Source organism: Myotis davidii, unplaced genomic scaffold, assembly GCF_000327345.1.
Source record: "Myotis davidii unplaced genomic scaffold, ASM32734v1 scaffold149, whole genome shotgun sequence".
NCBI lineage: Eukaryota > Metazoa > Chordata > Mammalia > Chiroptera > Vespertilionidae > Myotis > Myotis davidii.
In genome coordinates this window covers 3,285,128-3,290,086 of record NW_006352194.1, presented here as the reverse complement: position 1 = coordinate 3,290,086, position 4,959 = coordinate 3,285,128, and the positions used below count along the sequence as shown (strand labels likewise).

Sequence of the window (4,959 nt, the reverse complement as noted above, 5' to 3'; positions counted from 1 at the left end):
ACACACACACACACACCCCCCACACACATCACACACCCCACACACCCCACACACATCACACACATCACACACACACACCCACACACCCACACACATCACACACATCACACACATCACACACCACACACACCACACACACCACACACACACCCCCACACCCCCACACACATTACACACACACTACACATTACACACATCACACACAAACACACATACCCTCTCCCATCCCCACACACATACACACACCACATACACACATACTACACACACACATACCACCACTCCCAACAACACACACCACACTGCCCCTCCCACACACCCCACACATCGCACACACACCACCCCACCACCCCACCACCCACACATTCCTTCCACATACCCCACACATCACACACACACCCCCACACGCCCACCCCACACACACCCCACTTCCCAGTGAGAAGTGAGGGCCTGGCTCCCTGGAGGGTCCCTCCCACCCTGTCCCTGGAGGTGCTCACAGCGGCAGCCTGTCCACTTGGGCGTCAGTGGGGAGGAGAGTCCAGAGGACGGAGGATGCCTGGTGTCTTCTTGCCCTGGGCTCAGCGGGGACGGGAGGAGAGTGCGATGCTGGAGCCGGCACGGCCTTAAATATAGCAGCTGAGGCAGCGATGACAATGGACGGGGACTGTGAGGGACGGGCTGCTCCCTCCGGCCAGCATTGCTCAGGCAGCGGCAACAGGTGGAGCTGTCCCCACCCACCGGGCCTCCCCAGTGGCTCCTCCTGCTCGGCTGGGTCCCGGCTGGGTCCCTCCGGCCCAACTCCAGCCCCCATGAGAGTGGAAGGAGGGAACAGCTCAGGCTGGTTGTATGGAGAGCGGATCAGGGGAGCTTCCCAGCTGCCGGGAGTTCTGATCTGAATTCTCCCCCGCCTGACCAGGGCCTTGGGGAAGACACCAGCCCCTCTGATCTAATTCCCTCCTAAAAACAAGGACAGTGAGATGGGCACCCTCACTTTACGAAGATAGTGGAAGGCATGTGCTCAGAGTTATCACTGGCTAAAATGGAAGTATTTTGCTTTTTTTTTTTTTTAAATATATTGATTTCAGAGAGAAAGGGAGAGAGAAAGAGAGACAGAAATATCAATGATGAGAGGGAATCATTGATCGGCTGCCTCCTGCACACCCTGTACTGGGGATCGAGCCCACACCCCAGGCTTGTGCCCTGACCAGGAATTGAACCATGACCTCCTGGTTCATAGGTTGACGCTCAACTACTGAACCAAACCAGCCAGGGTATGTGGCTTCTTGTCTCTCTACCACCCCCAGCAGCTACTCACCCAGCTCCTGTGTGGTCACGGTCATGTGTGTGTGGGGACGTGGCACAGGCAGAAGGGAGTGGGGATGCCATCTTTTCTTCACTGTCCAAATTCCTCAGGACCCTTCCTCCCAACCTTCCTACACCCTCGCCCTCTCAATGCTTTTCCCTCACAGTGGTCATACCGGCCCTTTGCCAGGCCTGGTGGCCACTGAGAAGGTAGACGTGAGTAAGATAAGACCATGATATGGAGGCATCTAGACGGAGACAGGCAGCTACAACAGGGGAGATTGGGGAGGTACCCCTGAGCCAGGTCTAGGGGATGACCAGGTCTGGGAAAGGCTGTCCCTGGCCCCATCCTAGGGCCTCAGGGGCCCAGCAACACTGCCTGTCACTCTTTCTGGTGCCTTGGGGCCTCCCATTGGGAAGTGGGGGGAGCGAGAGGAAGAGAGAGAGAGAACACAAGTGATTTTTCAGCCAAAATCTCAGTTTCCTGCCCATTTCTTTCTTTTCTTTTCTTTTCTTTTTTACTTTTTATACTATTTTATTTGTATGCTGCTGCCAGTGTATCTATATTAATAAAAGGGTAATATGCTAATTAGACCAGACATCTTCCGGACATCCTTCCAGACAAAGCCATGGTGGTGGGGGCCAAGGCAGAGGTGGTAAGGGGTGATCAGGCCAGCAGTGGAGAGCAGTTAGGGGGCAATCAGGCTGGCAGGGGAGGGCAGTTAGGGGGTGATCAGGCTGGCAGGCAGAGGCTGTTAGGGGCAATCAGGCCAGCAGGCAGAGGTGGTTAGGGGCGATCAGGCAGGCAGGCAGGTGAGCAGTTAGGAGCCAGTGGTCCCAGATTGGAAAGGGTGCAGGACAGGCTAAGGGGCCCACTCCCCCATGCACAAATTTCATGCACCAGGCCTCTAGTATAAAATAATCATTGTTGTGAAATAGAAATTCATGAAAATTCAGAGAGGTAGATGTTAAGGACTGACAAAAGCAGAAGTTTGTATAGAATGGCACATGTTATAGGATAAGCTTTTGGTACAGGCTTCAGCTTTAGCTCTCTTTGAAAATTCACTGATTCAAGGAAAGTGGTTTAGCCCTAACCGGCTTGGCTCAGTGGATGGAGCGTCTGCTTGTGGACCGAAGGGTCCCGGGTTTGATTCCAGTCAAGGGCACATGCCGGTTGTGTGCTCGATCCCCAGTAGGGGATGTGCAGGAGGCAGCCAATCCATGATTCTCTCTCATCATAGATGTTCCTAGCTCTCTCTCCCTCTCCCTTCCTGTCTGAAATCAATAAACATATATTATAAAAAATAATAAAGAAAGAAAGAAAGAAAAGAAAAGAAACGTGGTTGAGACACCTTCACAGTTCATTTCACTACAGAAAGGAACAAGCTTTCTGGGTCTGAAGGGATTGGTACTCGAAGATACCCCCATCAGCAGGGGGTCACGTTGAGCATTCTGCAGACAGAATTGTTTCAGATTGTCAGCTGCCTGGGAAACCTCCCGGGTGATCCCGGCCTCCAGCCGGGGCTGTTGAACCACTTTCTTCATAGCGGTGACGCTGGAGGAACCCGACACGGTGCACACGAGTCCCGGGCAGATTGGTCAGTAGCGGGTCGCCAGTCGTGAGTCCACGGGGCCAGACAGCGGGGCAGCGATGTGAGGCCGAAAGCCCCTTTCTAGGCATTCTCCCTCCCCCCTGGTGCAGTGTTAAGAGCCTCTTTTGGGGGGAACACTTGGCAGCTCTCTCCCATCTTGTATTGAGCCAACCTAAGGGCTTCCCGAGACCCACATCTCCACATTCACTGGGAGGGTGGATGTGAAGGTGTACACACGGCAAAGAGGAGCTCGGGCTTCCCATCCAGCAGGAGGCAAGCATTTGGACTGGTCCTGCAACCCTTCCCCCGAGGCAGCCTGGTGGGCGGGCCACCACTTGCTAGCTGTGTGGGCGCGGGAAGTCGCTGACCGTATCTGTGCAGCGGGGTCAGTGACTCCTGCCTTGCAATCTGATTGCGAAGATTCATTTAGGAAACCTGACGCCTGCAGCACAGGCCCTGCACCCAGGAGACAGGTGTCTGCTAATGAGAGCCCCACCGACACCTGCGTGACTCCAGGGCCGCTGAGAGCCTTCTGCCCACCCGTCTGCTGACCAAACCCCTCCTCACAGGCTGGCCCTGATGTGCCTTATTGTGAACACAGCCAACCCTTAGGTCAGGAGGCTATGCAAAGGTTAGACTTGAAGTCACACAAATCTTGGCTTTTAAATCCCAGTGCTGGTACCTGTACTCACTCACAGACCTGGGCCCTGTGTTTGCGTGTTTTGTTTTGTTTTTACAAATATGTTTTTATTGATTTCAGAGAGGGAGCGGGAGAGAGATAGAAACATCAATGATGAGAGAGAATCATTGATCGGCTGCCTCCTGCACACCCCCTACTGGGGATCAAGCCGTGAACACGGGCATGTGCCCTGAGCGGGAATCGAACTGTGACCTCCCGGTTCATAGGTAGACACTCAACCACAAGCCACACTGGCCGGGCAAGGGCTTTGTTTTTTTAATGGGTAAATTGGAGATGAGATCTAAGACAACAGGGAACTTGCCTGCCTGTCTTATTCGCTATATCCTTAACCCCAAGAACAGTGGCTGGCATACCGCTGGGCCCTCGGTGTCTGCTTGTTTAACAATGAGTGGATGAATGAATGAACAAACACTTATCCGCAGAATGAGTATGAGGTTATAATGTGTAAAATGTCTGCTATAGTACGTGACTCAAGGCTAATACTCTTCAAAGTATTTCCTTCTTTCTCCCCCTTCCTTTTCTTCTTTTCCCTTCTATTGCCTTCCCTGGGCCTATGGACATGTAGGACAGTCCTTTGACCCCCACTTCACCTACCAACCACCCTGAACCTCCTCACCATTTTCCCAGACAGCTGATGGCTCTCCTGTGGCCACGTGGAGAGCTGTCCAGCCCAGTACTTCTCCCCCCGACCTCCCTTATCACGCACTCCCTCTATCATTCCTGCACTTCAGCTTATTCCCGGTCACTGTTCTCCTCCCACAGGACAAAATGGATCTTCCTCATGCCCCTCCATCTGCAGAGTGGGAAGGGAACATGGGAGCTGAGCAGGGGGCTGGGCCTCAGAGCTGTGTGTCCTGCCAGATCGGCGCCAGCAGGCGAGGCCGGGTTGTCTGTATCTGTCCGTCCGTTCCTGCCTCAGCTTGTTTTTGTCTATCCCACTTTCTGGAAGGCAGGGCAGGGACAGCAACAGGGACAAGCCTTGGTGTTGACATCTGGCCACAGCTTCCTGGTCCAGGCTGACACTCAGACTGGGAGGGGCCAGAGGGACCTGGTCTCCCGGGGACCTGGGAGGAGCTCCAGTCCATCAGCCCCTCTTCTGTGGCTGAACACTCAGGCAGGCAACCCCTCTGTGTTCCTGGGGTCCAGGGCTTGGGAGGCGGCGGGTCTGCAGGCAGCACAGACTGAAATACCACCCAAGTAGCCCTACCCACATCCAGGGGGTATATTGGGGGTGACTCTAGGGAGGTGATTTGAGGCCATGGACAGGGAGACTGTTGGTATAAGGGCACTATTCCCTCAACATGTCTGAGGTGAATCGCTAAAAATGCTTGTTAAAAACCCGGATTCCCCAGGAGCCATGGATTT

The 4,959-nt window shown here is 54.0% G+C and overlaps 1 protein-coding gene across 1 annotated transcript in view; it reads right to left on the bottom strand.

The window, feature by feature from the left end:
- MYOM3 (myomesin 3) overlaps positions 1–604 on the bottom strand; it is a 76,697-nt gene extending 76,093 nt beyond the window's left edge. The window contains exon 1 of the mRNA XM_006777545.2: positions 498–604. The gene's annotated coding sequence lies outside the window, so the exon portion shown is untranslated. The remainder of the gene's footprint in view (positions 1–497) is intronic.
- Positions 605–4,959: the final 4,355 nt, after the last annotated feature.